General features: G+C 42.9%; 1 protein-coding gene across 1 annotated transcript in view; it reads left to right on the top strand.

The window, feature by feature from the left end:
* FSTL5 (follistatin like 5) overlaps nt 1-27,428 on the top strand; it is a 1,180,017-nt gene that overhangs the window by 803,400 nt on the left and 349,189 nt on the right. The window lies entirely within an intron of this gene.

Here is a 27,428-nt window from a genome sequence, read left to right as displayed (position 1 = left end):
TTCGACATATGGTGGATAATCATGCGTGTTGAGGCATAGAATTCCAGAGTATGTTTTGGAGGCGATTGGGTGAGAATTGTATAAATGTGGAGGAGAGAAGGAGGTCTTGGGGAAAACCAGAAATAATATGATAGAAGATATAGGGATATGAGTGCAGAGATGTACGAAGGAGATGGATTATGGATGGCTTTGTAAGTCAATGTTATTAGTTTGTACTGGAATGCTGTAATGCTATCATTTATGGCACTCACCAAACTTGAGTGTTGGGGGCGAAAGCTAAAATTAAAACTGAAAGTGTTCCTCAAATGTAGTTTGTTAACCCAAGTGTAACATGACTTTAATGGTTGTTAAAGTGCAGATGACCTTTAGTGCCCATTTTTCCGATCTATCAGTCCGCCACTGGATGATCAACACAAAATTTGTTCTCGAAAGATGTCAAGATACCTGACTATAATTTTTATAATATAATATCTGACTTTGATTAGTCCACAGTGAACTTAGGCATAAAATGTTCAGAGCATAAAATTGCTTTTACAAGTCTTTTCTAAGAGGAAAGGGAAATTAATGTTTCTTTTCTGTGTTATGATAGCTTTCTTGGTAAAGATAATCGTATGAGTTGCAGTTCTGACTTACAATTATATGGAAAAACCACAGATAATAGTCTTCAATAGCCTAATGCATTGTGCAAATGGAATTGTGTTTGACAATGGCAATGTATTTTCCTTTATAACTCGTATCTAAAGATTCAGTTATTTTTTTGTAGTGAATATGTTGTAATAGTCATCATTAGTGTTGAGCGATACCATCCGATATAGAGAAATATCATATCGGATTGGATCAGACCGATACCCAAAAAGTATCGGGTATCGCCGATTCCGATACCGGAAGTCCCATTGACTTGAAATATCGGAATTAAAAGAAACCCCTTTCTTTCCTTGCACATCCATTTCGGGAGGGGAGAAGAGTGTGGGCGGTGCGTGGGCGGACACTATGCGTGTCTGTGTGTGCAGGCGGGGTCTGTGCGGACCTGCTGGGGGTCTGTACAGGCCTGCCTGCTACAATGACAGTGATTGACACATTAGCCAATGATGTGACAGTAGTAGTCCCATCATCCGGCTAATGTGTTGAATGTAAAAAAAAAAAACATACATACTTCATATATGCTACATTCATACAACATACATACATACTACATACATACGACATATATACAACATTCATACAACATACATACATCATATATACAACATTCATACAACATACATACTTACTACATACTTCATACATACTACATTCATACAACATACATACATACATACATACATACAACATTCATACTACATACATACTTCATATATACTACATTCATACAAAATACATACTACATATATACAACATTCATACAACATACTACATATATACAACATACATACATATTATTTACATATTTCATATATACTACATTCATACAACATACTACATATATACTACATTCATACAGCATACATACATACACACACATACATACTACATAATACATACATACTAGATATATACAAAATTCATACAACATACATACTACATACATACTTCATATATACTACATTCATACAACATACATACTACATACATACAACATTCATACAACATACATGCATACTACATACATACAACATGCTACAGACATACAACATACATACTACATACAATACATTCATACAATACATACATATAGACATACAGTACATATAACATGGAGTACATACTCACCATTACTTGTCACTTTGATCCCTGAAGCCAGTGTCATCTGTGAGAAAAATATGAAAATAACAAACAACATATATACTCCCTGATCCGCAGACATCCACGAGTGTCCCACGCTGATCTCCCGTAGAGAACAGCAGCATCAGCTGATGCGACCGCTCTCTAGGGGGCTCCAGGAATACAATGACGGGAGGTAGGTATCCTTCCGCACTATATTCCTCCACCACTGTAAAAAAATAGTCCCTAGTCTCCCTTTTGGCATTGCTGTGTGAGAAAGTTCCCACGCAGCTTTTGCCATAAAGTGAGACCAGTGAACGATGGTAACCTCTCAGTGATGCAGTGCAAGAGATTGTCGTGGGACACTCGTGGATTTCTGCGGATCAGGGAGTATATCGCTTGTTTGTTATTTTCTAATTTTTTTCATAGATGAGACTGGCTTCGGGGAACAAAGTGGCAAGTGATGGTGAGTATGTACTCTATGTTATATGTACTGTATGTCTATATGTATGTATTGTATGAATGTAGGAATGTATTGTATGTAGTATGCATGTTGTATGTCTGTAGCATGTTGTATGTAGTATGTATGAATGTATGAATGTATTGTATGTAGTATGTATGTTGTATGTCTGTAGCATGTTGTATGTAGTATGTATGTATTGTATGTAGTATGTATGTTGTATGTAGTATGTTTGTAGTATGTATGTTGTATGAATGTAGTATATATGTAGTATGAAAGTGTTGTATGTTGTATGTAGTATGTTTGTAGTATGAATGTAGTATATATGTAGTATGTATGCTGTATGAATGTAGTATATATGTAGTATGTATGTTGTATATATAAAGTATGTATGTAGTGTGTTGTATGAATGTTGTATATATGTAGTATGTATGTATGCTGTAAGAATGTTGTATATATGTAGTATGTATGTTTTTGTTTTTTTTACATTCAACACATTAGCCGGATGATGGGACTACTACTGTCCCATCATTGGCTAATGTGTCAATCACTGTCATTGTAGCAGGCATAGCCCGATGGGACTTGTAGTCCCATTGGATGATGCCTGCACACACACAAGACCCCCGGCAGCCAGCATAGGCCCCCGGCAGGCCCGTACAGACCCCCGACAGCCAGCACAGGCCCCCGGCAGGCCTGTACAGACCCCCAGCAGTCGGCACAGGCCCCCAGCAGGCCCGTGCAGACCCCCCGCAGTCGGCACAGAACACGCATCATGATGCGCACAGACCGCGCATCATGATGACATCATTTCAGCAGCCAATCACAGCCACAAGAGTGGCACATTGCATTATGGGGACTTCAGATTCCAGTATCCGATATTGAAAAAATATCGGTACTCGGTTTCGTAATTCCGATACAGCGAATATCGGCCGATACCCGATATTTGCAATATCGGAATGCTCAACACTAGTCGTCATTCTTACTGGTGCACGGAGAAATTAGGATTTTGAATAAAATATTGACTATAATTGAAGCACCACTCTAGTTTTTTTTATTGCACCGCTTGTATAGTGCTTTAAATGAAATTCCCCTGCCCTGTCTCATACTCACCTGCCATTGCCTTTTTCCAGCGTCGCTTCCGTCAGTCTTCAGTGCCACTTTTTCATGGAGGGGCGCGGAGGTCACTTTTCAATGCAAGTCTCGTTCTGGCTCTTATAGACTTGCATTGAGAGCTTGTCATGTAGCTTCTGACTTCCAGCCAGTCAGAAGCAGTGCTCACAAGATGGAGTCGCAGAGCTGAAAGATGCTGCCAAGTGAGTATATGACTGGGGGCAGGGGACTCTCATTTAAAGCACCACTCCAGCACTGAAGGAAAATGCTGGATTGGTGCTTTAAAGTTCTCACATGATAACCTCTTCTCTTAAAAACTCAAGGAATTATAATCCATTGTATGTGAATAAACTAGCAAAGTAATACTTGAATGGGTTGACAGTCGCAGTTACTAAGTGGCTCTCTAAGGGGTCCAAGCAAGAGATTGCCTTTGATGTCTATATGTTCTAATGGGTCGTACAGACAGAAATTGTTTTAAAAGATAAATCTCTTTATTAAAAGGTTCTACTCAGCATAAATATTCAGCATAACATTTTAGTGCTGTATTATTGAATACTCCAGCTTGCCTGTTATTTTGCTTTGAAAATGTTATATCTGAATAGTCTAGTATTGTACTATTGTTTGGAAATTAAAACCAGGTCAGAGAAATGCATTACTGGCACTTACAAGTTCTATCTTTTCTTTTCAAGCAACATCCAATACAGTAGATGCACATTAAAATAAGTTATCATCAAAGAGTCATCTGAGGCAAACCATCTTAGATGCTACATTATGCAGCTGATTCTATATCATTTTGGAGATTTCTTATATATACAGTAAAACCACTTTGCATCTATTTTTGTTTTGTAGCTGAATGAGAAGAAATGCTGTACAGATGCCAAAATACAATTTACCTCTTTCAAAATCTTTACCAGGGATTAGTCCCTTGATGCGGTACAAAAGGCTACAGCTGTACATCAATTAACATAAATTATATTTGCCAATAGATACATAGAAGAACTCGTTTTTTATAGGCATAACTCACATTTGAATTTGTAGAAGCACCACCTGTTTTCTTAATCCCTTTTAATTATAATAATTTGTCTTTCATCTCCTTACCATAATTTTCTGAAAATCAATAGCATACTGAAGATGCATTGATTAACAAAATAACAGGCAGGAGATTTATGTAATGTAAGCAGAGATATTCTGAAACACAGTATATCCAGGAAATTCTGTAAAGTTTCATCTGCTTGTTGGCAAGGATCAGTATAATGTTCTTAAAGGGGTTGTTTGTAACTGTGAATTTAATTTGAATATCATTGTTTAATTAATAAAAAACACCTTTTCTAATGTACTTCAGCTAAAACTTCCCTATTGTTCTTTCACTATTTTAACTTCCTGTTTATTTCTCTCACTTTGGATGATGATCTGTTTGAGTTTTTCCAGCATGTACTGGAGATTATCAAATAGAATGTTTTCAGGGGGTCTCTCCCTGCAGTCACTACTACATATGTTCTCACCAACCTGAACAGAGCGTCATCGGGGATGTTCTTTCAGGAGCTGAGCTAAAGTCGTCTGCAATGAGCATGCACCTTACTCTCCACAATAATACTGCAGGCTGTTGCCACACCTCTCACTTACCTACATACACTTCAAAAGGTTTTGACATTTTTGTCAAGGGGAGGGAAAATTTACGATTTTTGTTTTGGTGGAGGGGAGGGAGAATAGTGTTTAAAAAAATGTAAATTAAAAAAATATATACTCACTTTACTATCTACATACTTGTTTTACTAGTTGAATTTGGCAACTGTATACTCCACAACACAGTGGATTGTTGCTGCATGACACTGTTATCATATTCATGAATATTAATGATGATGAGGATGATTCTGTGGTGAGCAAATCTTGTGATCCAGATAAGCGCTTCTTGTGTGCAGCAGCTTCCTTGCAATTTGCCTCCAGACAATTCTTTAGCAGTCTGCAGGCTCTGCTGGAGGAAACTAAGCAGATGATGTTCCAGCTCACATACACTAGGAAATACGGTTCATCATGGCCACATAAAATCATATAACTTGCTCATATAATATGCTCATTTAGGAAATACAAGCTGATGAGCATTCAGAATATGCCTCACTTTGTCTCCCTACCCCTTTTCCTCATGCTCTTCTTTGTTAGTCAAGCCAAATCCTCAAATACTACCTTTTTGATGCCATCATCACCATTAGTCACTCATCACTAATCCTTGTCATGCTCTAAGTATGTGTCATGATCCAGAGTGGATCTGACAGCTTAAACTTATGAAGTGAACTTTTTTTCCTTTGGCTGAGCCAAAGTGGTGTGATTGCCCCCGGTGGCCATTAGAATTATTACACGTGGTGTTGTTCATTCTAAGTTGCCCCGGTGGTGGTGAGTGGTAGTGCACTTTAGTTTCTTTGGTTAAGTGCACGTAATTATAAAACAGGTGATGCTCTATAAAAGAGTTCAGGTGTGTTTGTTCACTGTTGGTGATATTGTGAGTTCTTCATTTGGGAAGCAACCCTGGGTGATGAAGGAGCTGAATAAGAGTCCTGGGCAGCCCAGCCAGAGGGGTTGAGTCAGCTATGGAGTCTGCAAGGAGTGCTGGCATGGATTGGTGGAGTTCAACAATGGTGTCTGCAAGAAGGGCTGGCATGGCGTGGTGGAGTCACAGTTTTGGTGTCAGCAGGAAGTGCTCGCATGGTTTGGTGGAGTGGCGACTATGGTGTAGAGTTGCACTCACCATGCTGGACTTGGTTGCTGAGAGCTGGACTCAAGCATGCTGGACTTCTTGGCAGAAAAGCTGAACTTGAGCATGCTGGACTTTTTGGCAGAAGCTGGACTCATCCTTGGGACTCTGTTTACTGGGCAGCTGCAACTGGTGGTGGACTCTGCTCCAAGGCTGCACTATGGTGATGGATCCGATTATGGTGATGGATCCGGGTGGAGAAGAGGCACGCAGGTGGTAGGCTCTGTTGCTGTGCATTGTGCACGAAATGGCTGTTGTCCGTCTTTTTGCATTTCTCCCGTGCCATTGCCTGTGCTTTATTAACATGAAATAAAGTGAATCATTTCAAGAGAACGGTGAGTGCCATCCTGCTGTCTTTTTCTCCTGTTTTGTCATCTTTCCTCATGTGTGTTTAGTGCAGTGGTGGGATTAGTTTCCGCACCGACCAATTCCCTAGGGAGGGTTTAGGTGCAGGGTGAGCTAGGGTTTTTAGGTTCCTGTGCGTCACCCGGTGCGGAACCGGCATTGGGAAAGTTAGGAGTGCAGGCACACTGGCTCAGGGGAGTACAGAAGGTCTCCATGTCCCTATTCCCTATCGCAGGGCCCACCATTGTTAATGTTACCCAGGTTTCCCCCTTATTATTTAAATTCGCCTTACTGGAGGCGGGGTTTCCAGGCTACTTATATATAACGTGTATTACCTAAATTCGCCAGTTGGAGGCGGCGTATCCAGCTGCACATTTATTATTTAAATTCGCCCTACTGGAGGCGGTGTATCCAGGGTCACGCGTGTCATGGTTTCGCCTTGCGGTACTCGCTGCATCCAGACACACGCACAACCATGACAGTATGCCTTCTTGTCACTTGTACCACCATATATCTATTTCAAACTGTGTCAAAGAAGGAGATGTATGCTCCCAGTCATCTTCTTTTGCCAACTAAACTCTCATTAGGTCAGGTCTCTTATTGTGCAGCCATGATTGTCACCTAGTGGAGTGGGCTGCCTTACAGAAATAGACATGATGGTGAACTCTCATCCTCGCTGAAACATACCAACTGGAATTATTTCTAGCAGAAAGGGGTGCTGGCTCTGTGTTCTTATATCTGGAGATTGTGGGATGCTTTCTCGACTTGCCTTTAAGTTCCAAAGTGTATTGCATCACACACATCTGGAGCAACAACGATGGGCAGAGACTAGAGATGAGAAAATCTGAACAGCACTGCAACTTCAGAAAATTATATGGATTTTGCAGGGAAATTCGATTTGCAAATGTCATAACAGCGCACGTTGTGATGTCATGACGTATGCATGGTGCACAGTAGTGTAAGAAAATTAGATATGCTTTTTGTCTTGCCAGAAGTAAAAAGGCCAAAGATTATATGTGCAACTGGGGAAGGGGAAAATAAGAGGTGAGGAGCTTTAATTAGCTGGCTGCAGATGAATTGGATAGGTGAGCGATGTGGTAAATATTTATAGCATTTTTGTCCTTTACCATTAAGCAAAATGGGCACTGCTGATAATCTGGAGAATTTGGAAAAATTCAAGCAGAATTTAATTCCACTCAATTACATTTGCTTATCTGTAGCAGAGACAACACATGAATTTTATGACCCACTGGGTTAAAATTTTGAGTGGCAACAATTCATGTCCACAAAAAGTTGTGCAGACTTCCCAACTGGGAGCTAGATGATCTTCTACTGCCAGGTGTCTCTTATGTGTTTCCTCCTACACCTCCTCATCATCAAACTCAATAGACATGAATCCATTCCCTATACCAACCAGGCACAGTGTCAGTTACATATTTCAATTTCTGTTAACCCCCTAATGACTTATGATGTACTATGTCTGTAATAAGTCATCTATCTGCCTTTGATATGGGATTGCATGCCAAGACCACATCTTTCCCAGTAAACAATGGTTGAAGTTTTCAGCCATCAACAGTCTACAACAGCTGCAGGTCAAACAAAGTTCTGCCTGCAATTGTTAATCTGCTAAATATTGCAGTTATTCTGTGACAGTGGTATTTAACGTGTGCCAGCAGTGGGTGCTTCATTCTATTCCCTCATCGATGTGCCCGCAATTTGATCGGGGCATGTTTTGCCATGACAGCCAGGGGTCTGTTGAAGACCCCTGTGTCTCTCTCATCACAGTTAGGCTAAGTGCACACGTACCGGAACTCTCGCGGAAATTACCGCGAGAATTCCGGAATTCCAGTCCGCGGGAAAATTGCATTTTAAATTCCCATGATTTTCCCGCGGAAAAACTAGCATTTTGCAAGCGTATTTAGCTTGCAAAATGCTAGCGTTCTCCAAGCGATCTGTAGCATCGCTTGGAGAAATGATTGACAGGTTGGTCACACTCGTCAAACATAGTGTTTGACAAGTGTGACCAACTTTTTACTACTGAGGCTGCCTATGCGGCATCAATAGTAAAAGATAGAATGTAAAAAAAAATAAAAAATGGTGTTATTCTTACCCTCCGACGTCCCGCGCATCCGTTCCCAGTAATCCTTTGCGAAAATGCCCGCGATGACGTCAGTTCTCGCGGGGTCGCGATGTCTCGCGGTAATTCGCGATGACGTCGCGCGAATGACCGCGAGACTTCGCGATCCCGCGAGAACGGACGCCATCGCGGGCATTTTCACAAAGGACTACTGGGAACGAGAGCGTGAAGAGAAGCAGGAAGACTGCGCGGGACGCCGGAGGGTGAGAATAACAATATTTTTTATTTTTAAATTCTATTTTTTACAGGGATATGGTACCCAAAGCCCGGAGGACAGTTTCCTCTCCTCCGGACCGTGGGTACCATCCGCAATTGTTCTGCTTACTTTCCGCATGGTGGGCACAGCCACATGCGGTAAGTAAGCGGAACAATGCATTCCTATGGGTGCGGGATCGCCGCGATTCCGCAAATTAATGAGCATGCTGCGGTTTTTACCGCGAAGCGATTCCGCCGCGGTAAAAACCGCAGCATTAGCACAGCATTGCGGAATCCCATAGGAATGCATGGGATGCTTATTTTTGCATTTTCGCGGCAAAATCGCGCGGTTAAAACCGCCGCGGAAACGCGAAAAAAACGCCACGTGTGAACTCAGCCTTACTCCTTTGAAAACCAACCCATGGCTGGCATTCATAGTGTCACACTCATGCCCTGACTGGTGGGCGTGAGCCAGGGGGTTGTGACCCCACTGTGCCACAAACCAGACTACCCTCGGAAGGGCACGACTAAGACAGCTACCTTGGTCTTCACTGGAGCCTCTGATGGTGAGGTCACACTTGTGCAGCAGGTAGCTGCCAGGTGCCACTCCAGGGTGGTGTCTGGCTGTGGCTGCTGATCCCATTGGGGAACAGGACACTAGGACAGATGCGACTGACAGACAGGCAAGTGAGCACGGCAGGCATGGATGGTAACCTGGCAAGTGGGCACAGCTGAGACACAGGCAGGCACAGCTGAGACAGGCGCAGGTGGGCATGGCTGAGACACAGGGACATGGGCAGGAAGGAGTGGTGTATGGGACTAGCAGAGGCCTGTTCACACAGCAGATGCAGGTACTGGTACTGGCAGGAAGGAATGGTGTATAAAGGAACAGGTAGAGACCTGTTAACACAGGAGGTGAAGAACCACAAGGCAGCGTGAGGGGCTGCAGTTAGCAGCAAGAGGTTCTGCAGCAGCAGAAGCAGAACAAAGCAGGACAAAGCAGAACTGCAGGAATGCGCATCACAGGCAGTGCCACAAGAGTGCGGATCACAGGCAGACCCGCAAGAGTGCGGATCACAGGCAGAGCCGCAAGAGTGCGGATCACAGGCAGAGCCGCAAGAGTGCGGATCACAGGCAGAGCCGCAAGAGTGCAGATCACAGGCAGAGCCACAAGAGTGCGGATCACAGGCAGAGCCGCAAGAGTACAGAGCACAGGCAGAGATAGAACTAAATTCAGACAAGGAAATGGTTTGAGACAAGGTACGGGGACAAAGACACAGGGAGGCAGATATACTGCCTCCTGGTGGGCAGAGAGGACACATGCAAGACAAGGAACGATAGCACAGGGATCATGATATTCTGCCTCTTGGAGGGCAGGCGGTGAGGTACAAGGCAAGGTAAAGAACTATAGCACAGGGATCTGGATATTCTGCCTCTTGGAGGGCAGACGAAGAGGTACAAGGACACAGAGACTAGGATATTCTGCCTCCTAGAGGGCGGAAAGACAGGCACAGACACAGGACTAGGAATCAAGCCTCCAGAGAAGGTGAAACATAGGACAGGACCTGGCAACTCAGCAGCAAGACACTAACTGAGTTAAGGCTTTGCTCTAGTAGCTACCACCGGGTGGAGCTGCCCTAAATACTAGAGGCCTCTTGGTAATTGGTCAAGGACACATTACACAGATGCACCCTGATTCCATAAGAAACAGAGAGCTCTGGCGCCGCCCTCCAATATCAAGTGACTAAGGTGTCCAATCAATGAGATGGATCCTTGCTGGTTTTTCCTGCTCAACTCTGCTTCACTGACAGATCTCTGCCAGTGTGAATAAGAAGAGACTTGTCAGTCAAGCAAATCTGAGCAGAGAGAAACAGGCAGGACCCACCACCCATGACTAGTTATCTGAATCCAAATTATCTTGTTCTTGGCTCCCTAGTCAAAGCATGTTATCTCTCAAAGAATGTATCATTTCAAAGTGATATATACATATTTGTAATGATGAAGCCTTTCTCTGATTTATGAATATATGATTATGAAATTATGAATTAGCTGACAGATTCCTTTTAAGCTCACATAAAATATTGTGCCTTCAATTCTGTTCAAATTCTGCTCTGAGCTAAACCGTTTACAAGGTACCTGTGACAAGTTTATATTCTGGTGGAAAACCTAACTGTAAAGACTGTGGTTATTTAGAGGTGTATCTTTAGCAATCACTTTGTTAGACACGAATCAGTTAACAGATCATCCAAGAGTAAAACTAGACGCAGTTTGCAGCAAGAGTGGAACTGTTGTTAGAAAAAATATTCTTTTTCCAATCTTGTACAATCGTTTTATAGCTGAATTCTTGTACTCGCCACATTTCAGCAGTTTAATTTAATTTTTTAAAAATGTTTTCGAAAATATATTGTTTTCAGCTCCCTTGTGTAAGTAAGATTTTACTACAACAGTGATGATTCCAAATCAATTGAACATATTTTTCATACTGTGTGTCCCAATAACCAGTGATCTAGTTAGATTCTGACCTTTCAAGCTGCATGACTTCTTTTGATCAGTTTCTTCATTCATTTTCTAAATGCATATACATGGCTCCATTCCCATCCTGGTATGCATGGCTAGGATGCTTGTACCATAGTATATATAGTAATAATTACCATCACCTTTGAAGCCTTGCCACAGGCAATCGATAAAAACATAGATTCCCCCCCTTTCTAACATGCTGTTAATGCCACTGTCAGAATTAGAAGCTGCATATTATAGGTTTAGGGCTCGTACTCATCTGTATTTAAAACATTGATCCGATGTTTGTCCTTAAAGGTAGGACAAGCATCATGTGAGTGTCATGTGATTTCCATATGACATCCATATGTAACGCATTTTTATTTTCTTCAACCATTATTCTATAATCATTTACAGGACCATTTACAGAGGTACACAATGGTAATGGATAAATCAGACAGCATATGAATGGTCCATGTGCTGTCCGTTTTTTTTCTCTCGCACCATTGACTTGCATTGCTAAGTCTCGTCCGATATACTTGACTACTCGCAGCATGCTGCAATTTTTTCCTCATCCAGATTCCAGCTGACAAAAGAATCGCCGATGAGCACTAAATCAGAGTAACATTAGTCAGAGTGCAATACATTTTTTATAGGATTGCACTCATCCGATTTATACTCAAATGAGTATGAGCCCTAAGAGTCTTGGACGGAGCCCTGCTCCTCATGTGCCTGCTCCGTACATGTACAGTGGATGTTGGTTTTGGGTTAAAATGAGTTCCACAGAGCAATCAGCTAAGTTATCCTGTCCTTTTCTGCCACCTACAACAAACAGATTACCGTATTTTCCAGCATATAAGACGACTGGGCGTATAAGATGACCCCCCCAACTTTTCCAGTTAAAATATAAAATCTTCTTAACAGTCAGGGGTCTTATATGCCAGGTGTCGTCTAACAGGGTGGTGCGGAGGAGTGATCCTGATGACGAGGTAAGGGGGCGCCTCCCCGGGAAGGTGTAAATGAAGTATTGCTATTACCTCCTTGTTGGAGCAGTGCTCTGTGCAGCTTTCTGTGCTGAGGGGTGGAGGTGGCTCTTGTGCAGCATGAGGGGGCTCTGCCCGCAGCTCTTTGTGCAGTGTGGGGGGCTCTGCTGGCATTACCTCAAAGCCCAGAGGCCCCCACAGCTCCATTGCTGCAATGCGGTGGCCTCCGGGAAAATGGCCACTGGGGGCGGCGCATGCTCAAATTCAGATCTTATCCCAAGTTCTCGGGAAACGAGATCTCGTTGACATTTTCCTGGAGGCCACCGCATCACAGCAAAGGAGCTGCGGGGAGCCTCTGGACTTTGAGGAAATGCTGGCGAAGCCCCCCATGCTGCACAAAGAGCCACCGCCCCCTCCACCACAGAGAGCCGCACAGAGCACCGCTGCCACAAGGATGTAATATCGATACTTCATTTACACCTTCCCAGTGAGGCACCTCCTCACCTGGTCATCGGGACCACTCCTCTGCACCACCCTATAAGATGATACCCAGGATATAAGACGACCCCTGACTTTTAAGAAGATTTTCAGGGGTTAAAAGTAATCTCATAAGCCGGAAAATATGGTACATTGTCAGGGGAGACCAAGCATTTCTCAAGATTCGTACATTACAAAAACAGCGTGAATCCACCATAATGGGAACTTTTTGAACAATTCAACTCTTGGGTCTAGGTTATAGAGGAGAAGATCCTGATTGGAAAAGTACTCTCTATGATGTTAGGGGTAGTTTTGATGAGATAAAAACTCTTTTTAATCCGTTTGCTGCCAGCATACTTTGCAGAAAAAGACAAATAAAACCTGAATGATAAAATAAAAAATTCAAACTATACCCCTACACATGAATATTTTCTGAAAGCATTTCTCCCGTGCCATTGCCTGTGCTTTATTAACATGAAATAAAGTGAATCATTTCAAGAGAACGGTGAGTACCATCCTGCTGTCTTTTTCTCCTGTTTTGTCATCTTTCCTCATGTGTGTTTAGTGCAGTGGTGGGATTAGTTTCCGCACCGACCAATTCCCTAGGGAGGGTTTAGGTGCAGGGCGAGCTAGGGTTTTTAGGTTCCTGTGCGTCGCCCGGTGCGGAACCGGCATAGGTAAAGTTAGGAGTGCAGGCACACTGGCTCAGGGGAGTACAGAAGGTCTCCATGTCCCTATTCCCTATCGCAGGGCCCACCATTGTTAATGTTACCCAGGTTTCCCCCTTATTATTTAAATTCGCCTTACTGGAGGCGGGGTTTCCAGGCTACTTATATATAACGTGTATTACCTAAATTCGCCAGTTGGAGGCGGCGTATCCAGCTGCACATTTATTATTTAAATTCGCCCTACTGGAGGCGGTGTATCCAGGGTCACGCGTGTCATGGTTTCGCCTTGCGGTACTCGCTGCATCCAGACACACGCACAACCATGACAGTATGCCTTCTTGTCACTTGTACCACCATATATCTATTTCAAACTGTGTCAAAGAAGGAGATGTATGCTCCCAGTCATCTTCTTTTGCCAACTAAACTCTCATTAGGTCAGGTCTCTTATTGTGCAGCCATGATTGTCACCTAGTGGAGTGGGCTGCCTTACAGAAATAGACATGATGGTGAACTCTCATCCTCGCTGAAACATACCAACTGGAATTATTTCTAGCAGAAAGGGGTGCTGGCTCTGTGTTCTTATATCTGGAGATTGTGGGATGCTTTCTCGACTTGCCTTTAAGTTCCAAAGTGTATTGCATCACACACATCTGGAGCAACAACGATGGGCAGAGACTAGAGATGAGAAAATCTGAACAGCACTGCAACTTCAGAAAATTATATGGATTTTGCAGGGAAATTCGATTTGCAAATGTCATAACAGCGCACGTTGTGATGTCATGACGTATGCATGGTGCACAGTAGTGTAAGAAAATTAGATATGCTTTTTGTCTTGCCAGAAGTAAAAAGGCCAAAGATTATATGTGCAACTGGGGAAGGGGAAAATAAGAGGTGAGGAGCTTTAATTAGCTGGCTGCAGATGAATTGGATAGGTGAGCGATGAGGTAAATATTTATAGCATTTTTGTCCTTTACCATTAAGCAAAATGGGCACTGCTGATAATCTGGAGAATTTGGAAAAATTCAAGCAGAATTTAATTCCACTCAATTACATTTGCTTATCTGTAGCAGAGACAACACATGAATTTTATGACCCACTGGGTTAAAATTTTGAGTGGCAACAATTCATGTTCACAAAAAGTTGTGCAGACTTCCCAACTGGGAGCTAGATGATCTTCTACTGCCAGGTGTCTCTTATGTGTTTCCTCCTACACCTCCTCATCATCAAACTCAATAGACATGAATCCATTCCCTATACCAACCAGGCACAGTGTCAGTTACATATTTCAATTTCTGTTAACCCCCTAATGACTTATGATGTACTATGTCTGTAATAAGTCATCTATCTGCCTTTGATATGGGATTGCATGCCAAGACCACATCTTTCCCAGTAAACAATGGTTGAAGTTTTCAGCCATCAACTGTCTACAACAGCTGCAGGTCAAACAAAGTTCTGCCTGCAATTGTTAATCTGCTAAATATTGCAGTTATTCTGTGACAGTGGTATTTAACGTGTGCCAGCAGTGGGTGCTTCATTCTATTCCCTCATCGATGTGCCCGCAATTTGATCGGGGCATGTTTTGCCATGACAGCCAGGGGTCTGTTGAAGACCCCTGTGTCTCTCTCATCACAGTTAGGCTAAGTGCACACGTACCGGAACTCTCGCGGAAATTACCGCGAGAATTCCGGAATTCCAGTCCGCGGGAAAATTGCATTTTAAATTCCCGTGATTTTCCCGCGGAAAAACTAGCATTTTGCAAGCGTATTTAGCTTGCAAAATGCTAGCGTTCTCCAAGCGATCTGTAGCATCGCTTGGAGAAATGATTGACAGGTTGGTCACACTCGTCAAACATAGTGTTTGACAAGTGTGACCAACTTTTTACTACTGAGGCTGCCTATGCGGCATCAATAGTAAAAGATAGAATGTAAAAAAAAATAAAAAATGGTGTTATTCTTACCCTCCGACGTCCCGCGCATCCGTTCCCAGTAATCCTTTGCGAAAATGCCCGCGATGACGTCAGTTCTCGCGGGGTCGCGATGTCTCGCGGTAATTCGCGATGACGTCGCGCGAATGACCGCGAGACTTCGCGATCCCGCGAGAACGGACGCCATCGCGGGCATTTTCGCAAAGGACTACTGGGAACGAGAGCGTGAAGAGAAGCAGGAAGACTGCGCGGGACGCCGGAGGGTGAGAATAACAATATTTTTTATTTTTAAATTCTATTTTTTACAGGGATATGGTACCCAAAGCCCGGAGGACAGTTTCCTCTCCTCCGGACCGTGGGTACCATCCGCAATTGTTCTGCTTACTTTCCGCATGGTGGGCACAGCCACATGCGGTAAGTAAGCGGAACAATGCATTCCTATGGGTGCGGGATCGCCGCGATTCCGCAAATTAATGAGCATGCTGCGGTTTTTACCGCGAAGCGATTCCGCCCCGGTAAAAACCGCAGCATTAGCACAGCATTGCGGAATCCCATAGGAATGCATGGGATGCTTATTTTTGCATTTTCGCGGCAAAATCGCGCGGTTAAAACCGCCGCGGAAACGCGAAAAAAACGCCACGTGTGAACTCAGCCTTACTCCTTTGAAAACCAACCCATGGCTGGCATTCATAGTGTCACACTCATGCCCTGACTGGTGGGCGTGAGCCAGGGGGTTGTGACCCCACTGTGCCACAAACCAGACTACCCTCGGAAGGGCACGACTAAGACAGCTACCTTGGTCTTCACTGGAGCCTCTGATGGTGAGGTCACGCTTGTGCAGCAGGTAGCTGCCAGGTGCCACTCCAGGGTGGTGTCTGGCTGTGGCTGCTGATCCCATTGGGGAACAGGACACTAGGACAGATGCGACTGACAGACAGGCAAGTGAGCACGGCAGGCATGGATGGTAACCTGGCAAGTGGGCACGGCTGAGACACAGGCAGGCGGGCACAGCTGAGACACAGGCAGGCACAGCTGAGACAGGCGCAGGTGGGCATGGATGAGACACAGGGACATGGGCAGGAAGGAGTGGTGTATGGGACTCGCAGAGGCCTGTTCACACAGCAGATGCAGGTACTGGTACTGGCAGGAAGGAATGGTGTATAAAGGAACAGGTAGAGACCTGTTAACACAGGAGGTGAAGAACCATAAGGCAGCGTGAGGGGCTGCAGTTAGCAGCAAGAGGTTCTGCAGAAGCAGAACAAAGCAGGACAAAGCAGAACTGCAGGAATGCGCATCACAGGCAGTGCCGCAAGAGTGCGGATCACAGGCAGAGCCGCAAGAGTGCGGATCACAGGCAGAGCCGCAAGAGTGCGGATCACAGGCAGAGCCGCAAGAGTGCGGATCACAGGCAGAGCCGCAAGAGTGCAGATCACAGGCAGAGCCGCAAGAGTGCGGATCACAGGCAGAGCCGCAAGAGTACAGAGCACAGGCAGAGATAGAACTAAATTCAGACAAGGAAATGGTTTGAGACAAGGTACGGGGACAAAGACACAGGGAGGCAGATATACTGCCTCCTGGTGGGCAGAGAGGACACATGCAAGACAAGGAATGATAGCACAGGGATCAAGATATTCTGCCTCTTGGAGGGCAGGCGGTGAGGTACAAGGCAAGGTAAAGAACTATAGCACAGGGATCTGGATATTCTGCCTCTGGGAGGGCAGACGAAGAGGTACAAGGACACAGAGACTAGGATATTCTGCCTCCTAGAGGGCGGAAAGACAGGCACAGACACAGGACTAGGAATCAAGCCTCCAGAGAAGGTGAAACATAGGACAGGACCTGGCAACTCAGCAGCAAGACACTAACTGAGTTAAGGCTTTGCTCTAGTAGCTACCACCGGGTGGAGCTGCCCTAAATACTAGAGGCCTCTTGGTAATTGGTCAAGGACACATTACACAGATGCACCCTGATTCCATAAGAAACAGAGAGCTCTGGCGCCGCCCTCCAATATCAAGTGACTAAGGTGTCCAATCAATGAGATGGATCCTTGCTGGTTTTTCCTGCTCAACTCTGCTTCACTGACAGATCTCTGCCAGTGTGAATAAGAAGAGACTTGTCAGTCAAGCAAATCTGAGCAGAGAGAAACAGGCAGGACCCACCACCCATGACTAGTTATCTGAATCCAAATTATCTTGTTCTTGGCTCCCTAGTCAAAGCATGTTATCTCTCAAAGAATGTATCATTTCAAAGTGATATATACATATTTGTAATGATGAAGCCTTTCTCTGATTTATGAATATATGATTATGAAATTATGAATTAGCTGACAGATTCCTTTTAAGCTCACATAAAATATTGTGCCTTCAATTCTGTTCAAATTCTACTCTGAGCTAAACCGTTTACAAAGTACCTGTGACAAGTTGATATTCTGGTGGAAAACCTAACTGTAAAGACTGTGGTTATTTAGAGGTGTATCTTTAGCAATCACTTTGTTAGACACGAATCAGTTAACAGATCATCCAAGAGTAAAACTAGACGCAGTTTGCAGCAAGAGTGGAACTGTTGTTAGAAAAAATATTCTTTTTCCAATCTTGTACAATCGTTTTATAGCTGAATTCTTGTACTCGCCACATTTCAGCAGTTTAATTTAATTTTTTAAAAATGTTTTCGAAAATATATTGTTTTCAGCTCCCTTGTGTAAGTAAGATTTTACTACAACAGTGATGATTCCAAATCAATTGAACATATTTTTCATACTGTGTGTCCCAATAACCAGTGATCTAGTTAGATTCTGACCTTTCAAGCTGCATGACTTCTTTTGATCAGTTTCTTCATTCATTTTCTAAATGCATATACATGGCTCCATTCCCATCCTGGTATGCATGGCTAGGATGCTTGTACCATAGTATATATAGTAATAATTACCATCACCTTTGAAGCCTTGCCACAGGCAATCGATAAAAACATAGATTCCCCCCCTTTCTAACATGCTGTTAATGCCACTGTCAGAATTAGAAGCTGCATATTATAGGTTTAGGGCTCGTACTCATCTGTATTTAAAACATTGATCCGATGTTTGTCCTTAAAGGTAGGACAAGCATCATGTGAGTGTCATGCGATTTCCATATGACATCCATATGTAACGCATTTTTATTTTCTTCAACCATTATTCTATAATCATTTACAGGACCATTTACAGAGGTACACAATGGTAATGGATAAATCAGACAGCATATGAATGGTCCATGTGCTGTCCGTTTTTTTTCTCTCGCACCATTGACTTGCATTGCTAAGTCTCGTCCGATATACTTGACTACTCGCAGCATGCTGCAATTTTTTCCTCATCCAGATTCCAGCTGACAAAAGAATCGCCGATGAGCACTAAATCAGAGTAACATTAGTCAGAGTGCAATACATTTTTTATAGGATTGCACTCATCCGATTTATACTCAAATGAGTATGAGCCCTAAGAGTCTTGGACGGAGCCCTGCTCCTCATGTGCCTGCTCCGTACATGTACAGTGGATGTTGGTTTTGGGTTAAAATGAGTTCCACAGAGCAATCAGCTAAGTTATCCTGTCCTTTTCTGCCACCTACAACAAACAGATTACCGTATTTTCCAGCATATAAGACGACTGGGCGTATAAGATGACCCCCCAACTTTTCCAGTTAAAATATAAAATCTTAACAGTCAGGGGTCTTATATGCCAGGTGTCGTCTAACAGGGTGGTGCGGAGGAGTGATCCTGATGACGAGGTAAGGGGGCGCCTCCCCGGGAAGGTGTAAATGAAGTATTGCTATTACCTCCTTGTTGGAGCAGTGCTCTGTGCAGCTTTCTGTGCTGAGGGGTGGAGGTGGCTCTTGTGCAGCATGAGGGGGCTCTGCCCGCAGCTCTTTGTGCAGTGTGGGGGGCTCCGCTGGCATTACCTCAAAGCCCAGAGGCCCCCACAGCTCCATTGCTGCAATGCGGTGGCCTCCGGGAAAATGGCCACTGGGGGCGGCGCATGCTCAAATTCAGATCTTATCCCAAGTTCTCGGGAAACGAGATCTCGTTGACATTTTCCTGGAGGCCACCGCATCACAGCAAAGGAGCTGCGGGGAGCCTCTGGACTTTGAGGAAATGCTGGCGAAGCCCCCCATGCTGCACAAAGAGCCGCCGCCCCCTCCACCACAGAGAGCCGCACAGAGCACCGCTGCCACAAGGATGTAATATCGATACTTCATTTACACCTTCCCAGTGAGGCACCTCCTCACCTGGTCATCGGGACCACTCCTCTGCACCACCCTATAAGATGATACCCAGGATATAAGACGACCCCTGACTTTTAAGAAGATTTTCAGGGGTTAAAAGTCATCTCATAAGCCGGAAAATATGGTACATTGTCAGGGGAGACCAAGCATTTCTCAAGATTCGTACATTACAAAAACAGCGTGAATCCACCATAATGGGAACTTTTTGAACAATTCAACTCTTGGGTCTAGGTTATAGAGGAGAAGATCCTGATTGGAAAAGTACTCTCTATGATGTTAGGGGTAGTTTTGATGAGATAAAAACTCTTTTTAATCCGTTTGCTGCCAGCATACTTTGCAGAAAAAGACAAATAAAACCTGAATGATAAAATAAAAAATTCAAACTATACCCCTACACATGAATATTTTCTGAAAGTAGATTTTTATATTGTTACAATGTCACACAGTACTTTACATTCATGGCAACATTCAATCAATTTTGCATCAGAGCAGTACATTTAAAAAAAAAAATGCTTATTTTTTTTTGTTGCTAACTTTCATTCCACACAGGGTGAATCGCAACACCTGGTAAAATAACATTTCAGTATGTGCAGAGTTTACTCTATTGTACGTCTATATGTGCATGTCTTCAGTCAATGTTGAAGATAGAAGCACTGTGTCCCATCTGTGGTTAGTTCTTTTTGTTATAGTAATAAATCAATGTGATGTTTGAGATTAGAAATCAAGTGATTTCTATTTGCTTTGTTGAATTTTTTTTTAAATATAATCTAAAATGAAAAGTAATCAAATAAGTAATGAGAAATGCTAGAGTAAGCAGCAAGCTTTTGTGGAGAGGTCTATAATTTATATTGTAGGCACACTTCAACTGTGAGAGACAGTCTTAAAAAAAATCCTTAAAATTACATTATGATTTTTCCATAATTAATTGCATTTTATTGCATGAAATAAGTATTTGGTACAATAGACAATTAGAACTTAATATTTGGTAAAGAAACCTTTCTTTACAATTACAGAGGTCAGACGTTTTCTGCAGTCCTAGAACAAGTTTGCACACAGTGCAGCAGAGATTTTGGCCCACTCCTCCATACATATCTTCTCCAGATCTTTCAGGTTTTGTGGTTGTCACTGGGCAACATTGAGTTTCAGCTCCCTCCAAATATTTTCTATTGGGTTCAGGTGTGAAGACTGGCTAGGCCACACCAGGACCTTGAAATGCTTCTTATGGAGTCGCTCCTTAGCTGCCCTGGCTATGTGTTTCAGGTTATTGCCTTGCTGGAATATCCAGCCACTACCTATCTTCAATGCCCTTATTGAGAGGAGGTTGATGGCCAAAATCTCAAAATACATGACCCCAACCATCCTCCTTTCAATAAAGTTCAATAGTCCTGCCCCCTTTGCAGAAAAGCACCCCCAATGTATGATGTTATGATGTTTCCCCACCACGCTTCCTGGCGGGAACTGTGTTCTTTTGGTTGTGCTCGTCATTCTTTTTCCTCCAAACATGACGAGTGGAGTTGATACCAAAAAAATTCTATTTTGGCCTCATCTGACCACATGACCTTCTCACATGACTTCTTTGGATCATCCAGATGGTCATTGGCGAACTTCAAATGGGCCTGGACATGTGCTGCCAAAAGGACCTTGCTTGCCCTGCAGGATTTTAATTCATGACGTTGTAGTGCATTACTAATTGTAATGTTTGAGACTGTGGTTCCAGCTCTCTTCAGGTCATTGAGAAGGTCCTCCCATGTAGTGCTGGGCTGATTCCTGTCCTTTCTCAGAATTATCCTTTCCACACAGGCGAGATTGCGCATTGGGCCCCAAATTATTTAATAATAATTGTGCCAACAGTTGAGTTCTCACCAAGCTGCTTGCCTATTGTCTTCTACCCATCCTAGCTTTATGCAGGTCTACAATTTTGTCTCTAGTCCTTAGACAGCTCTTTAGTCTTTGCTATGGTGGAGCAGTTGGAGTGTGATTGAGTGTGTGGACAGGCATCTGTTATACAGGTAAGGAGTTCAACCAGGTGCAATTATTACAGGTAACGAGTGCAGAGTATGAGAGTTTTTCTTTAATAAGCCAACAAATCTGTGACAACCAGAATATTTGCTGGTTGGTAGGTGATTAAATACTTATTTCATGAAATAAAATGCAATTTATTTAACCATCATACAATGTGATTTTCAGTTTTTTTATTTTTAGGTTGTTTCTTACAGTTGAAGTGTACCTCCGATAAAAATTGCAAACCTTTCCATTCCAGTGGGAAAACTTGTGATCGGTGCTGGCCACAGCCAGAATTGAGGCTGAGGATGCAGTGCTTGTCATGGTTGTATCACTTCATGTCTGTGTGGGAAGAGTAAGTCTTCCCCATGTAAAGATAGACTAGTATGTGTAGAATTCATTTTGGTAAAAATATTTGTGGGACTTCTAAAGCAACTAAATATAGGAGTGCAGTATATAATTTAAACTCTTCAATTATTTTATTGCTGATATTAATAGCATTGTTTCTATTCTTTCAGAAGACACCAAGCTATGTAGTATAGGGTAGGTTACGACAGATATTATTAAGATGCAAGCTTAATGCGACAAACTGGGTGTCTGGGCATTCATTTGTTAGAAGAGATTAAAGGTGGATACATATAAAGTTTTACATCAGAGTGACTCTGGGTGCATGATATAATCTAGATGCATTAAAACTAGGAGGGTCACACTTTGAGAAGAATCTTGGTGTACTTGGGTATCACAGACTAAATAATGGCATGCAAATCGGCTTCTTCTAAGGCCAGTAGGATATTTTAATGCATTTAAAGAAAAATGGACCCATTGGACAAGGACGTTCTGTAATATTACCAATTTTCAAACTGTTAGCGTAATCTCATCTGGAATATGCAGTTCAGTTCTGTGCACCAGTTCATAGAAAGTATGCACCGAATTTAGAAAAGGTGCAAAACTGATATGAGGCATTGAGCAGCTTAGTTATGTGAAGAAATTAAAAGAATTACTTTTATTTATCCTTGAGAAGAGACGGCTTATTGGCAACATGAATAACTTTTAGAAGTAAATAAATGTCCCATGCACAAAATCACTCCCTCCTCCTGGAGAGAAAAAAAGTTCAGAGGTGACAAGACTTCTTTAATATAAGAACTACTAATCTGTGAAAGAGCCTCCCTCAGGAGCTAGTCACAGCGGGAACCATGGATAGTATCAGGGCTTATTTGCTTTCTTTGATGAAGATAGCGTAAATACTTATGTAAATATATTCTAGTTCTGAATATTGATTCAGTTGATCAACACTGTTTTGCATAGATTGGTTCATGAGTGACTAATATACTGTACTCAGCTGAATTTGTTTCAGCTATTCTAACTATGTACGATAACTGTGTATGGTTGTCTGGAAGATAACATGTATCGCCACTTATAAAGAATGTATAAAAAATAGAAATAACATGTAGGGCTGCTCGCATCTCTGCCTGCAGTCCCTCTCACCCTGCAGAGACATCAGCGCACTCATCGCCAAGCATCCCGTTCTGCCCCTTCCGGGTCTGCTGCTGCCCGGGGTGCATGCACTCCTAGCAGGTCTCAAAGCACTGTGCTTAGAACGCATGCACACCCTTCCTCTTTCTTAAAGGGCCACGCGCATTCCTTTTAGAGCAGTGTTTCTCAACTCCAATCCTCAAGACCCACCAACAGGTCATGTTTTCAGGATTTCCTTAGTATTGCACAGCTGATGCTATTAATGCTTGAGTAGGTGATGAAATTATCACCTGTGCAATACTAAGGAAATCCTGAAAACTTGACCTGTTGGTGGGTTTGAGGACTGGAGTTGAGAAACACTGCTTTAGAGTGTCCGTAGCCAATGGCTGGATGTCTCTTTCTATTTAAACCGCCTCCTCCAACATGGAGGTGCCTGTGCAATGTTGTGAGTTTGTTCTTAACCTGCTTGTCAGTTCTTAGATAACTGTACTTGAATCTGAGCCATCTCCACCTGCCAGTGCTCACCTCAATGGCAGCAGAGCCAGCTGCACCTGCCAGTGCTTACCTCAACATCAGCAGAGCCAGCTGCATCCACCAGTGCTCACCTCAATGGCAGCAGAGCCAGTTGCACAGGTCAGTGCTCATCTCTCCATTAGACTGTCATGTCTGCATCTGCGGTTTCTGTCATCTCTGCCTGTCTGCATCTGTTGGACGTTTCCCCAGGCCATACCAGCTATCCACTCCTAGGGTTCAGCTGCAATCTACCCAAGGTCAGTCCTGGAATAGCGCCTGGATCACCTCCCTTGTCTCTCTACGGACTGCAGTGTTGCTAGCTGCTGCGTGTCCATGGTCGGATTGGGTGCGGCTCCTAGTCACGCGCCTCCAGGTCTTACTTGGACTTTGGCACAGTGGTTCCACCACCCAGCCTGTTGCATAACTTACATCATCAAGCTCCCTCTATTTGTGTTTCATTCCTGACTGGATCCCACTATGGTCTCAGCTTTCCTTTATTGCTTCATCAAGCATAGACTGTTATGAGTTGCTTATTTTTGGCCACAGTTGGACCTGCCTTAGTGACAGTCAGTCTTGTGGCTGTTAATTGGAACCTGTCAAGCAGAAAATTCATGCTGCCTGTTCCACAAGCAGCATGAGTAAAACACTGGCTTCTCAAATGCAGCCAAGTGTGTTCCACTCACAAACGCTGCAGTGTTTCCAAGTACATACTGTATACTTTATTAAGCTGATTGAGAACTTTGCTTGTGGCTGACAAGCCATCATAGTCTCTGGTTGGCTTCTCCTCATCCCAATACTTAAGACTGACAGGTCTCTCCTTAAGTACCCTCATATAAAGGCTCCTATCAGTCTATTGGAGCAGGGCAGAGAGAGGCCACTTGGGGGCTACATTGGATTGTTCAGCCACGCCGTATAGTCTTCAGTCGGCTTTGCAATGTGTTCAGAGTAAAACATCTAACTACAATCAGGAAGTCTGGCTAAGGCAACATGGATTTGCTGACAAGTTAATTTTAATTGGTGGGCAGGAAGAGGTCACTAATAGAACACCTTGTCCTACTGGAATGGGAGTGGTAGGGTATCAGTAAATATTTTTCATTTTTAACCTGTTCTGTGGAATTGGCAGCAAAACATGTCAGATAACTTCATTGAGTCCCATTGACTAAGCGTCACAGTCCTTTTTTTATGCGGAAATGTAACTTATATGGAGCTTTTGAAAAAGTTACTGTCTTCCTAAAGACAATTTCATACAAACATACGATGTATGCACAGCTTAACCCATACTTATTTAATCGTTGTGTCTCCCAGCTCTATAACTTTGATCTATGAGGATTACAATCTGCAAGCTGAGAGAGCCACATTAAGATAGTGACAAAAAGAATGGTGGCCGCACATATAAATGTTGCAGATTTGATAACTCACTTTGATTATAAAAGGACTTTTATATTGATGACCTATCCTTAGGATAGTTCATCAATATCAGATCGATTGTAGTGCGACACTCAGAGCCACCGCTAATCAGCTACCAGTGGCATCAAAGGTATAATTGCCACTGCCAGGTATTGTATATCCTCTCCCTATTCAAATAAATATGGATGAATCTGAAGTATCTAGCGGCTGCCATAACACAGTTGATGAAGTTGTGCTGTTGTCAATATAGACCCTTTAACGAGTCTTGCCACACTTAGGATAAAAGCCAATCCATAATCTAAATTTGCAGACATGTATATTGGGATGTTGCCCTTCCTCAGCGCATGAGATATGATTTGTCTGTATGCGAGGCCTCTGACTTGGGTTCCAGGGGGGGTAACGTCTCTTTTTGTGGGAAATGACATGTCCTACCTACAAGTGAAATTAATATGTAAATAAAGTCCCTTTACACTGGCATGTTAGGCATGTCACTCTGTAAGGATAACGATAGGTAATTAGCATAAAAGTGTTAGCCAACCTCTTTAACCTCTTATTGACATCCAATGCATCTTTTTACTGACCTGATATAAGAGAATAGCATCCACATACAGGTGACAGTCCAGCAGCTGTCAGCTGTACACTATAGCTGACAACTTGCTTTATCAGCCACAGCCGCTGTTGTCACCATCCATATCTGTTTAACCCCTTAGATGCTGCTGTCAATAGTGACTACATCATATAAATAGTTAACTGAGTGTGGGGGCTTCCTCTTTAACCACATCGGCACCCTGAGATCATGATTCTGTGGTCCTAATGTTTAAAATGGCAATTCACAGCCAAATAGTGGCCTAAAGCCCCCTTTACATTTAGCGATGCACCAGCGATCCTGACCACGATATGACCAGGTCAGGATCGCTGGTGCATCGCTAAATGGTCGCTAGTGAGCTGCCAAACAGGCAGATCTCACCAGCGACGTAGAGACGCTGCAGCAGTCGTTACTTACCTGTCAGACGCGGTGATGATGACGTCCTCCGCCCGCATCCACGTGTCGCTCATCGGCGCCAGCAGGAAGCCCAGCAGGAAGCAGCCGATGAGAAATGGACCTGGACGATTTCGCATAATCAGTGATCGCCAGCGGGGGAGCCGGTCGGAGGTATGTATCACATGTAGCGATATCGCTAGCAATATCGCTGCTGCATCACAAAATCGGTGACGCTTTAGCGATATTGCTAGCGATATCACTATGTGTAAATCCCCGTCTAGAGTCTCATGGCTATAGTGGCCTGTTCAAACGTTAGCGACGTTTAGGTGGTAAAAATACAATTTTTCATTCCTGTTCTGCCACTTTGCATTCATCCCTTAACATCACCTGAAGGGTTAATAAAATGCCTGACAGCAGTTTTCAATGTCGAGGGTGCTGTTTTCAAAATGATATCACTTTTGGAGTTTTTCCAATATCTAGGACCTCAAAAAGTCACTTCAAACCTAAATAAGCTTTGTAACTCTCCTTGAAAAAAATGAAAAAAATACTGCTACATTTTTAAACCTCCTAAAAGGCTAACAAAATAAAATAACATTTTACAAATGGTGCTGATGTAAAGTGGACATGTGGGAAATGTTATTTAACAATGTTTTTGTGTGGTATGACTATATGGATTGAAGGGATAATCATTCAAAGTTTGAAAATGGCATATTTCTTTACATTTTTGTTAAGTTTCTGATATTTTTTTTTATAAATAAACACAAAATACGTAGAAATTAACATAAAGTACAAAAAAACAGTCTCAAAATCATTGGGATCTGTTGAAGCATTCCAGAGTTATTAGCACATAAAGGAACACTGGAAAGATTTCAAAAATTTGGCCCGTCACTAATGACACCTCTTCTTTCAAATCACACCTTGATGTAGCTGATGCCTTTATTTCTAGGTCTGCCATTCTTCGAATTTAGCATCTGTTATTTGTTTTACTTGATAAAAACACTAGTACATCATAGAAATGTGTTCTCTAATAAAATAACTTTCATTTGTTATTATCTCAGCAAGAGAACTTGTTCCAGTCATGCAAAGAATTTTATAGTATTTTTTTTTTTATTTCTGTGCTGAATTTTACCTGGGAAATCCCCCCCTAGCCATGAGGCAGGTTTTAACCATGGGTCACCATGCAAAGTTAAGCAACACTAATTCTATTCATTTTATATTCACCCTATTTTGTGCTTTTTTTCCCTCCACAACGTTTGCCACATTCTTACAATTTAGTGCAAAAATTGAAAAAAATAGAATAAAGAGGGACTCTTCCATGGACCTTCACTGCGGAAGAAAATTGTCAATAGATTTGAGGTTCTAGGCTGTGTACCCATGTAAGCATTTTTTTGCGCTTTTAAGCATTTTTCCCAGTAAAAATGCTTCAAAATCACATACAAGAAGCATCCCATTCTTTTTAATGAATTCCGCAATTTCTGTGCACATGATGCGTTTTTTACC

The sequence above is a fragment of the Dendrobates tinctorius genome, unplaced genomic scaffold (genome assembly GCF_039654945.1).
Source record: "Dendrobates tinctorius isolate UK_male_01 unplaced genomic scaffold, ASM3965494v1 ptg000008l, whole genome shotgun sequence".
NCBI classification, from domain to species: Eukaryota; Metazoa; Chordata; class Amphibia; order Anura; family Dendrobatidae; genus Dendrobates; species Dendrobates tinctorius.
This window is presented reverse-complemented; position numbering and strand designations above follow the sequence as displayed.